At 29.9% G+C, this 12,829-nt stretch overlaps 1 protein-coding gene across 2 annotated transcripts in view; it reads right to left on the bottom strand.

The window, feature by feature from the left end:
- LOC108737661 (elongation of very long chain fatty acids protein AAEL008004) overlaps window positions 1–12,829 on the bottom strand; it is a 33,678-nt gene that overhangs the window by 13,974 nt on the left and 6,875 nt on the right. The window contains exon 1 of one of the 2 annotated variants that reach the window (XM_018470638.2): window positions 5,856–5,952. The exons of the other annotated variant lie outside the window; for it this stretch is intronic. The gene's annotated coding sequence lies outside the window, so the exon portion shown is untranslated. Of the gene's footprint in view, window positions 1–5,855; window positions 5,953–12,829 lie in introns of those variants that run through there. 2 annotated transcript variants of the gene reach the window in all.

The raw sequence follows: 12,829 nt of genomic DNA on the forward strand, positions 1-12,829 counted from the left end.
AAACATATAACTACTTTATTTCACCTTCATTAAAATAATATAGAGAGCCATGGAAGACAATAAGAAATATTTTGCAAGCAGCGCGTGGTGAGGCACTTCACTCCACTCAAGCCGAAACTTCATTTGAAAAAATTAATTGGAATTTTGCAACAGTACATGTGAAGGCGGTGCGAAGTTTCTTTTAAACCGATATTTTCACCATTTTTAAGATGCGAATAATTATTGATTACGTAATTAAATAAATAATGTGAGAGCTCGTTTTGGTTAAACAGAAGCATCAATATCGACGAAAAAAAAAATAATAAGCATAATAATTATTTGAGCAAAATTTAATTTAAATAAGTAGTAAACCTCTTACTGTTTATAGGTGGAAAATTGCTGGCTTTGATATAAAAGTAAATATTAACGAAGGTTGTTTGATGACATTGCAAAATCTTTGGAATTTCTGGGTTAAAACAGCATGAATAGCATTACATAAATTTTGTTCACAGTTGATCGTAGGTAAATATCTTTACTAAAGAGCAATTTCAAGCAGTAATAAAAGAATAAGAAAAAACTAACCTGTTTTAACTACTATATTATGCTCTGTTGAGGAGGAAGTATTCACGTCTGGTCTTTTTCATTATACAATTTCGTGCTTCTCTAAATTATGTTGACAGGTACACATATGCATATGATTGTTTAAATTAACGAAATTATAACTATAAATTGTTGTAACAAATTGCTAACCTGTTGTTCATTTGCAGGAGCGATATTTTGTAAATATTGCCGTTTTAAGTTCTGTAAACAACTGTTATTATTAAATGCAAAGACATTGCAGATCGGTTAAGTTGGTTTCAATTTTTACGTATGCATGTCGAATACGCAGAACCGTAAATTACGGAATCAAAGAACACTTTTGACGTTTAATAGTGGTTAATATCAAATATTAATGTGAGAATTAATTTTCAATTTTTTACCCAGTATTAACTACCTCTGGTTAATGAGGGAAAATTTCTTGCTGTTATCACATCATCTCCAGGAATCGAACCCGGAACCTTCGGCTTTAACCACTAAGCTACGAGAGCATTGGAGAGTGGAAAATTGAAAATTAATTTTCACATTAATAAAATCAAAGAACGTTAGAAAAATCTGTATAATGGAAAGTTGTTTTTTTCAATAACAAGGAAAAAATTTAATGTTGAACTATTGTTCTTGAAGTAAACAACTATACGTCTAAATGAATATGTAATAAATTGCATCATACGCTCTGTTAATAATAATGATTGTTGAAAGCAGGGATAGTTCACAAAGGGTCAGTTAATTCCATCATTTAGGTATGCAAGCCAAACACGCACAAACGTGAATTATAGAGTCGAACAACATCCGATAAAGCATTAATATTTTCAATAACGAGGAAAATGTTTAATGTCCATTTCCGGCTGTATCTTTGACGTCAAAAATTGTTGGTGAAGCAAAGCAACAAACAACATGAATAATACAATATTCTGGTCGCAATAACAAGATACATACTTAATAAAAATGTAATAAATCGAGTTAAACGTGGAATTAAAATGAATAAATTCATTATCTAGTGTTTTACTAGTCCAAAGTAAGTTTTACTGCGTACGAAGGTATACTTTGAACTAAAATATGCATTATTTACTTCCGTATATGTGGGTTTAAACGGTATGACATTGTACAGATGATTAACCTTAGAGTCCAGTGTAAAATAAGTCACATTACGACAAATGTCCGATCGCGTGGTGTACCTACCATAGATAGGTTTCTTGATAATAATTAGGTAAGTACATGAAAAAAATGAAAGATTAATTTATTACACTAGATCTGATCTTGTAACATCACACAGTAAATGTCGACCTTTGGTTTAACAGGAGGTTGATGACTTTATATTACTGTTTACATACACATATGTACGCAGGTATGGTACAATTGTTGCAGAATATGATACACGGAGTATTGTTTTTCATTTAGTATCCGAAATTAATTAACGAAAACCCAAAATAATTAATTTGTTTTTAATTACTTTTTAAGATACTATAGCGATAAAAATTGTACTTCATCATTACAGCTGGTAGCTCATTTGAATATTATAGGTAATAAATTTTTGGTTTCGACTTCTGTGGGTCTTCTTCAAGGTTACTTATGAAAGTTATTAACGTGTATTATGAGAGATTTTTATTTCGTAAATATATTTTAAATCGCTGGAATGTAATTGGAGAAAACTATAATCCTTTTAATTTTAAATGGTCCCATTTATGACAATTTCACGAATCTTTTGCATTTTTTTATATTTACTCAATCAGTCTTTCGGTCAAAGACAAGTTTGTTCAGTCTGTATTAGGAAACTGAACTTTGGTACCAATTAATATCGCATTATTTATATATGTAGAATAGTAAGATCTAATGTTCCGGATACATGTAGACACCTATCTACTGTGCGTAATTACATAACAGTATTGAATTCAAATTAATATTTTTCTAAACTTGCACCATGTTCTAAGTAGTTTGAAAATTTAAAAGTTTTTTAAATTCATTATATATTAATTCCTCTATTTGCTTTATTTGTAAAAACAAAAAAAATTAAGGGTTTGAAATAGGAACTATGGAAGGCCGTCTTCAATTCAATGCAAATTATGATGCCATCGGTTATGTATCTAGTTGAACGAACTGAATGATGACAATGTGATGACGCCAGTGCCAAGTGGGTCTTTGAGTCATACTGTCTGAATTTTGTTAGAACTTATTCAGTTAACAGTTGAAATTTCATGTTGCATTGTCCTAGTTTTAAATGATCTTCTAGTCTGTCCTATGTAACATTTTTCACGAGGGCGACAATTGAATTACAAGTAAACATAGTCTGGTAATGTTAAAATAAATCTTTCTTTAAATCACTTTCGATGTTTTACCTTTGAACCTATACGTAATAAGGTTTTAAAGACGGATTTTATTAAGTAAAGAAGTGACCAATGATATCATAAAATATTTTAAATTTTTACTTTTTTTAAATAATAACGCGTTGTTTAAATTTGGTTTGCAATTGGTTATTAAAACATTTTTATTTTGTATTCCTTTGACAGCCGTTCTAGTGAGTATATATAAGTACCCTTGTATTAGACATTAGTGCAATTCTTTCTAGGTTAAATATGGACTAACCTTCTGGTACCATCATCGTTAAGGTTAATTGCAAGTAAAATAATTGACTGCAAATTTTAGAATTACCTCTGCACTATAAGTAAAACAATGCTTTGTATATATCATATAAACACTAGTAAATAAATATAAAAATTGAGGACATAACAATGGGAATTTGAATTTCTAATAAGGTTTTCGAGAAAAGTAATGTGATATTTGATATATTGCAAAACAAATTGTGAAAATTAAATAAATAAATTAAAAGGTGTTTTAAAATAAGCTTTCTAAAAAATGTTGATGTGTTAATAAAGGAGAGATGGCGTCAAGACTGTTTTGATTAAAAAAGTGAGATTTTTATAATTACGAAGAAAGATAAAAAAATTACTTTTCTGACAAGTCTCAACATTTGAAGATGCGATATACAATATATATTTAACAAAGTTTGTCTTGCTTCTTTTGATATAGATATACTAAATATGACTTTTTTCACTAAAATATTTAAAAATTACAATTTATTGTGGTTTTAGTGGGTTGCTCTCTACCGTGCACATTTGAACATTTGAAAATTTCAAATATGTGTAAAATCAATGAGATATATAAGAATCAAAATGATGCTTGGTTATATTCATAGTGAAAAACAAACCTTTAGGAAATTGAATTGTGATCAGATTTTAGTTTTGAATAGAAATTTTTTATCGTAGAACTTATAGGTTGTATTAAATTGATCTGTACTGGACCATTTAACAGTTGAAATTTTATGTTGCATTTTCCTAGTTTTAAATGATCTTCTAGTCTGTCCTATATAACATTTTTCACAAGGGTCACAATTTAATTTCTATGTATAGTACATTTGTACCTAAGTTGTTTGAAAAATTATACTAACATTTTGTTTTTTTTTTTTTAGTACCGAAGATACTCAACAATTGGTCTATTATTATATGTACACTAGACATACTTTTTAATTGTTTAAAATGACTCTTCTTTTACGTTTAATCGAATGCTGTACGTTTATTATCGAATTAGTACTGTACTTATGGCCTACATGTGAACAAAGTGCGTAACTAATAAAGTGCTGCATGAGGTATCAACAACTTTCGCGTAAGACATAAGGTGAATGTTGGATTAAATAAAAATTCACTTCGGCCTTAGCACCATTATCCGCGAAAATCGTTGTGATATTTGCAATTCAAACTTAGGCTGCTTAAGATTATATTTGTTCGCGAAATAACGGCATGGATTTAGTAACAGAATAATGGAAAACTGTTACATAGATTTTCAAATACTGTAGACATGTAACATGAATTACATAAGAATACAAAATTCGATTAGATTCAAGAGGGAACCACCTTAATTTACTCAATAATATCTACAAAGAGGTTTTAATGATCCATTTGTTACTTAAGGAGGTTTTAGTTGTGCATTGTGTTATGAATCCACAGCTAACTTAACTTATCTTAACTCTATTCGAACTCTTCCTAATTAACTAGTAAATAAAAAATATAATAAATAATAAATAAACCGCGGCTTCGTTGGTGTTGATGTCCTTAATACGTCTCAAAGATTATCGACGACCACATAAAACCAATTTTTGTATCCTTTGGGAACATTATTGTTTTTCGGTATAAAAGGTACCCGATGTCCTTTTCTGTCAAGTTATCAAAGTAACCCACGGTGAGAAATATGTAGCAGGATGATAATGCATTTTCGCATTTATTAAGAAACATCGGGTTTCGGTAAGTCAATTAATATTTCACGATCGAAAAAAATATTAATAGGTACAACATTAATAACGATTTAATGAAGAAATCGAAAGGAAGCATTATATGAAGCATTCAGAAGCTCAAGGTTATTCCTCCGGCTTTTTGTTTGTTTCGTTGAATAAATGGAACTTTTCCATTTCGAAAGAAACAACTCGAATTCTTCCCGCCCTTGAAAAGCAGTCACGGCAGTTTCCGTTAATTTGTTTTGTGCTTGAGTTTTTGAAAGAATTTTGGAATTTATTTTTTCCGACAGTTTTCCCCGTAGGCGATGCAGGAAAACAAACAGGTTGTGACAGTGAACTCAATATGGAAATGAAACTTTTGACGTCTCGCTTTTACTGTACCTATACATATATAACTACAAACTTATAATTCATTCACATTTTAAGGTCATTATTCCATCATACGTATCTTAAAAGACCTTTTGCTACACCGCTATCAGTTGCATTAAAAAGATCCACGTCTTCGATTAAAACTTTTATCAGTTATTTTGTCTCAGTTAACATTAATTTCCAAGTAAAATTTTAAAACTCTGACTCATTTTGAATACCAAATACAAGTCTGTAACTTGTAAAGGACAATAAACCCGAAAAAAGTTCAGTTACGGTATAAAACTACTTGTAGAAACGGACAGTGAATTCTTCTCCAAAAATAAAAAAATACTGCGATACTTGCATGAAATTCAATTATTATGTATAAAAAAATTATTTAAAATTATTACCCACAACTGTACGTCAATATCAATTAGTGAATCTAAATGTTAAAAGATAAAAATCAAAGTAAAAATATTCTTAATTTGTCTTAATTGAAGTCATTTTAATAATATTAATACTTAATGATGCTTTCATTTGGTAGACACATTGAAATTTCTATTAGTTAATATTCAAATTATTATTTGGTAGTTTCATCCTCAATTAATATAAATCTATTTTGTATAATCTTAACTAATTTACAAAATACCTTTGTAGATTACTGAAGATCCTTAATCGTCAACAGGTGAACAAAGGAAAATCCCAAAAAGTGCACCTAACGTTTACGATAAATTTACTAAATAATAAAAATCACTGTTGTGTACAGTACTCAAAAACAAATGACTATTGATGAAATATTTAAAGACTACTGTACAGGGTGACAACGGGGGACCTTGCCAACGGGCAAGACACAATCTAAAACTGCCATAGTAGGCTGTGAAATGGTGAAAAAAAAAAAAATAGATCAGCACAACAGTTCTGTTGATGTGGCACACTGAAATACTTTCAGTTTCAGTCACAGTTAATTAGTATTACAATTCACTACCGATTCGACACAGTTTGCGTACGAACCTTACAAGTATATGAGTATGCATGTAATGATGACCTGTTGAGTGTATTGCGCAATCTCATTTACAAACTTTACAAATAAGTAGCATCAGTCTTCAATAAATGATTCGGTTACAAAAGAAACCTCCAAACAGATGTCATTGCAAAAGGCTTGGCACGTTGCCTGAATGCGCTAACGATATTATTATATTATTTCATTTAACCAAAAACAAAATGGCACTGCTTCAAAATCTAATATGGCCTATTAAAAAGGACTTGCTGCCAAACGTAACAAAACTTCGTTATCTCTTTGAAAAAAGAATTAACTCGCTTACTGACGGTTTCGTACCTCAACAATTACACAATTAAATAACAAAGCTTTTTCTCTAAATCATTGAATTAATATCTAACAATTAAACCTTAAAGACAATGCATGAAAATAAAAACAAACAAAATTACGCTTTCTGTATGACATTTGTTTTAGTTGTCAAAATCGTTGTTTAGAAATATTAATTTTTTATTATTTGCTTTCTGAAGAAATTATTTGATGTTTGCAATGCGGTTTAGCACACTTTTTTATCAAGTTAAATAAAAGAAGCAATTGCACATGTTGCTTGTGAATCAGCACAGCGTATTTTTTGCAGTTTTCTTCAAATGCCAGTTACATAAGTATTAATATTCTAATGATTCTTCCAGCTATAGTATCTGCGACAACAATAAACGAAGATAAAATTTAGTAGGCATCTACATACGTTCTAAGCAAGCGTATTTCGAAAATTGCTACTAATTAACAGAAGAAAGTTGATTTTTTTGTAAGGCGATTGTTTCCTTATTGTTGTTGTTTGTTATCGACATTGTTGTGTTTACGTTTGCACGCATGCTCAGATGTTTTTTTTTTTAAACCAGAAGACATTTCCAGCGAATAACGATAGAAAATTAAATAGAATTTAATTTATTTATGTTTATGATTGTTACTGTACTTTCATTTTTAATAGTAGCGGATGAGTGGTTCAATTAGGTGAAGTAAGCGTACTTTTAGTAAATTTCGAGTCAAGGTTTTTCCCCGATCAGTTAAAAGTTGCCCGAGAAAACGAAACATAATGATGGTTAATTAAGAAAGCAATTTATGAAATTAATATTCGCTTTAATGGTGAATACGAATTATAAATTTAGAAATCACAATAGGATATTGCTTATGCAGCGAAATTAGAACATAATTCGTATTTGTTAATTACTAAGTATTATTATTCATATAAATTCAACTTTTTGGATAACTATCAGCAACTTATTTAATTCTTATTAGGCACTACTACTAATTACGTAACTATTAATGCAAATATGTAGTATCAACTTAATTNTTTAACTACTATATTATGCTCTGTTGAGGAGGAATTTTTCCCTTTATAATATTATTTCAATATTTCTCTACTTTTTTATTTTATTTGTCACAATTTTAATTTCAATATCTGTCTGAAATACATTTCATTTATACTTTAATTCGTCACTGACAACCTTCAACCACTTATTAATTGCAAAGATATCAACAGACTTGAAAAGTCAGCCTACAATATCTTTGAGGTTTCTATACATCAACTGCAATTCGACAGGTCTACGTAATGAGTTAAGTCTTCATTGGAGATTGGATTGGATTAGACCTCATTTCAAACACCGCTCGTTTTTCTTTGGAATCCCACACTAAGTACATGTTACACATAACAGAAAAACAGTGGTCACTTTTTAACAGTGGATATCTATTTCATAATAAAGACTTACATAAAATGCGTAGTGTAAATTTGCATTTTAAATTGATATAACGTAGAAAACTCGAGCACGAGTGTAGAATATCTAATATCCAGCTAATTATTGTGATCGTGCATTACAATTTTTAAACGCTCTACAGATTTTCGACAATATAAACTTTCGCTATCGAATCACTGGCGGATTTCTTGCAAATAATACTATCAATTTGTATGTCTGTAGTAATAATAGTACAGAATATAGTAAACATATATTAAAAGCAGCAAGTTATTATGCGTATCGACTTAGTTTTTAAGCATTTGTTTATACCGATGTAAACAAATAAGGAACACAAGTTGTACCGAACTTTTTATTGTAATTTTATGGTAAAAGCAGTCGGATGAGAACGTTAATAATGAAAAGTTTATGTCGATGTCGGACGATTATAAAATGATGAAGACAAGGTTGCCTTGAAATCGTAGTCTAGAAGGTGAATAAAATTATTATTATTATTATTATTACTATTGTGAGTAAATAAGGTAGAAGAGGGACTTTATTTACACGTGATTGTAAATTATTACAAGGAAGACAACGATTGCATCTGTGCATTTTAAATATTATTTACATTTTTTAATAAAACGTCTGAAATGTATCTTTAGGATTGAGAAAACAACAATTGAAGATTAAAAACAACAATAAATCAAATTATAAAAAATGTGTACTATTTATGAGAATGCTTTTCACTACTCTGGGAGGCGCGATCTTTAGGGGACAAGCGGATTATTACCCGGGCAAGCACCAACAAGGTTTTACTAAAAAATCTGGGAAGACATATAATTCAGGATGGAAGGAGTAGCAGAGATACAGAACAAAGGATAGCGTAGTGTTGAATCGCCTTTAACTAAGCTCCCGAACGGTTAATTTAGAAAATTTGAAAAGAATGTTAAAGGTGTATGTCAGGAACAAGGCTCTGTACGGGTGCAAGACGTGCAAGACGGGTGCAAGACGGCGGAAAAGAAGACCAGAGGTTGCTGTGAAAGTAGGTAAAATAAGTTGGGAAGACACCCTCTCAGGCGTGAAGAGTGGGTTCGTGAGAGACATCTTAAATCAGTGGTTTCCAACCTGTGGGGCGCCCCCCCCCCTAGGGGGGTGCGAGACTGTTGCAAAGGCGGCATGCAGCTGTTTCCAAAATATCATTTTTAAATACAAACTAAAAAAAGCTAGAACATCCATCCATTTTATGTATATTTTTACATAATATTGTATATTATTCTGTAGCCCATTAAATAAATAATAATATCAGTTTAATTTTTTTTGAAATCAGATTGTTAGAAAAATTAAAGGGACGCAACAATTTTTTTTAACGGGGGCGCAGGTACAAAAAGGTTGGAAACCACTGTCTTAGATGCAGAAAAACAAACTATAGAAACATCCAAAATCATGCATATTTTCAGTGATGGTTTTCTTTGTTACGACAAAAATCCAAAAATTATATATTTTGATCGCCTAGTCTAGTTTCATTGTGCTCCAAGACTAGTACTAATAATAATAGATAACTTTTTACTACATCTCGCAGTTTTAATAATATGGAGTTATGCTACTTTTTTCAGTTACATCAATATTACATCATTTCTTTTAACACCTCGTCCAAAAGACTTTCGTTTTTTGTTAAATAAATACCTGGTTAATAAAATGGCAAATGTGTTTAATATTATATTTACTTTTTCGATGTGTTAATCGTGCGTAATGCGTATAATTTTCGAAATGTGAATTAGGTAACTTTTTTGAAATGGGACTTCTATTTGACTTATTTATAATATTTATGATAAATCAATTGGTGATTATTAAAATTGGTAAGTGCTTTTTGAAATTTATAAAAATATGATTAAGACATTTGTTATTTTGCGATATTTATTTTAGAAAATCTATCACCTCATCTTTTCAGTTAAAACACTTTCTTTTTAAAATCTAATTTTTCGTTTGCCATTACCAACTTTTAGGTGTTTTTGTTGAAACTGAAATATTAGATATAGACATACGTATGCTACCGTAAAACTCCAATTTCAGTTAAATTGTCTAAGAAAAACTACGTTTAATATTTCACTTTAGTTAATTCTAGTTTTGACTATGTAAAAGTAAACTGGTGTAAATGGAATACATGCATTGGATTTAAGTAAGATTATTAGATAATTCTGGTTTTACTAAGTGAAAACTGCAATGATTAAAGATTAAAGTTTTTCCTAAACTAATCGCGTTTTAATTTAAATTGGTTTACATCCTACAATTGTTATGACAATTTCACCTTGCAAAAAGAAAAGCCTATATACTATTTTGATTTGTTGATTATTTTAAGAATAGCTGTAATTATGTCGATTACATTTTCATTTTTATATTATGTGTATTAGTCAAAGGTCATTTCTGTAACGGATAATTTGATGAAAGATTAATAGTTGGTCTCAAACATATAACTACTTTATTTCACCTTCATTAAAATAATATAGAGAGCCATGGAAGACAATAAGAAATATTTTGCAAGCAGCGCGTGGTGAGGCACTTCACTCCACTCAAGCCGAAACTTCATTTGAAAAAATTAATTGGAATTTTGCAACAGTACATGTGAAGGCGGTGCGAAGTTTCTTTTAAACCGATATTTTCACCATTTTTAAGATGCGAATAATTATTGATTACGTAATTAAATAAATAATGTGAGAGCTCGTTTTGGTTAAACAGAAGCATCAATATCGACGAAAAAAAAAATAATAAGCATAATAATTATTTGAGCAAAATTTAATTTAAATAAGTAGTAAACCTCTTACTGTTTATAGGTGGAAAATTGCTGACTTTGATATAAAAGTAAATATTAACGAAGGTTGTTTGATGACATTGCAAAATCTTTGGAATTTCTGGGTTAAAACAGCATGAATAGCATTACATAAATTTTGTTCACAGTTGATCGTAGGTAAATATCTTTACTAAAGAGCAATTTCAAGCAGTAATAAAAGAATAAGAAAAAACTAACCTGTTTTAACTACTATATTATGCTCTGTTGAGGAGGAAGTATTCACGTCTGGTCTTTTTCATTATACAATTTCGTGCTTCTCTAAATTATGTTGACAGGTACACATATGCATATGATTGTTTAAATTAACGAAATTATAACTATAAATTGTTGTAACAAATTGCTAACCTGTTGTTCATTTGCAGGAGCGATATTTTGTAAATATTGCCGTTTTAAGTTCTGTAAACAACTGTTATTATTAAATGCAAAGACATTGCAGATCGGTTAAGTTGGTTTCAATTTTTACGTATGCATGTCGAATACGCAGAACCGTAAATTACGGAATCAAAGAACACTTTTGACGTTTAATAGTGGTTAATATCAAATATTAATGTGAGAATTAATTTTCAATTTTTTACCCAGTATTAACTACCTCTGGTTAATGAGGGAAAATTTCTTGCTGTTATCACATCATCTCCAGGAATCGAACCCGGAACCTTCGGCTTTAACCACTAAGCTACGAGAGCATTGGAGAGTGGAAAATTGAAAATTAATTTTCACATTAATAAAATCAAAGAACGTTAGAAAAATCTGTATAATGGAAAGTTGTTTTTTTCAATAACAAGGAAAAAATTTAATGTTGAACTATTGTTCTTGAAGTAAACAACTATACGTCTAAATGAATATGTAATAAATTGCATCATACGCTCTGTTAATAATAATGATTGTTGAAAGCAGGGATAGTTCACAAAGGGTCAGTTAATTCCATCATTTAGGTATGCAAGCCAAACACGCACAAACGTGAATTATAGAGTCGAACAACATCCGATAAAGCATTAATATTTTCAATAACGAGGAAAATGTTTAATGTCCATTTCCGGCTGTATCTTTGACGTCAAAAATTGTTGGTGAAGCAAAGCAACAAACAACATGAATAATACAATATTCTGGTCGCAATAACAAGATACATACTTAATAAAAATGTAATAAATCGAGTTAAACGTGGAATTAAAATGAATAAATTCATTATCTAGTGTTTTACTAGTCCAAAGTAAGTTTTACTGCGTACGAAGGTATACTTTGAACTAAAATATGCATTATTTACTTCCGTATATGTGGGTTTAAACGGTATGACATTGTACAGATGATTAACCTTAGAGTCCAGTGTAAAATAAGTCACATTACGACAAATGTCCGATCGCGTGGTGTACCTACCATAGATAGGTTTCTTGATAATAATTAGGTAAGTACATGAAAAAAATGAAAGATTAATTTATTACACTAGATCTGATCTTGTAACATCACACAGTAAATGTCGACCTTTGGTTTAACAGGAGGTTGATGACTTTATATTACTGTTTACATACACATATGTACGCAGGTATGGTACAATTGTTGCAGAATATGATACACGGAGTATTGTTTTTCATTTAGTATCCGAAATTAATTAACGAAAACCCAAAATAATTAATTTGTTTTTAATTACTTTTTAAGATACTATAGCGATAAAAATTGTACTTCATCATTACAGCTGGTAGCTCATTTGAATATTATAGGTAATAAATTTTTGGTTTCGACTTCTGTGGGTCTTCTTCAAGGTTACTTATGAAAGTTATTAACGTGTATTATGAGAGATTTTTATTTCGTAAATATATTTTAAATCGCTGGAATGTAATTGGAGAAAACTATAATCCTTTTAATTTTAAATCGGTCCCATTTATGACAATTTCACGAATCTTTTGCATTTTTTTATATTTACTCAATCAGTCTTTCGGTCAAAGACAAGTTTGTTCAGTCTGTATTAGGAAATTGAACTTTGGTACCAATTAATATCCTATTATTTATATATGTAGAATAGTTAGTAAGATCTAATGTTTCGGATACGTGTAGACACCTATCTA

The sequence above is a fragment of the Agrilus planipennis genome, unplaced genomic scaffold, assembly GCF_000699045.2.
Source record: "Agrilus planipennis isolate EAB-ADULT unplaced genomic scaffold, Apla_2.0 scaffold14, whole genome shotgun sequence".
NCBI lineage: Eukaryota > Metazoa > Arthropoda > Insecta > Coleoptera > Buprestidae > Agrilus > Agrilus planipennis.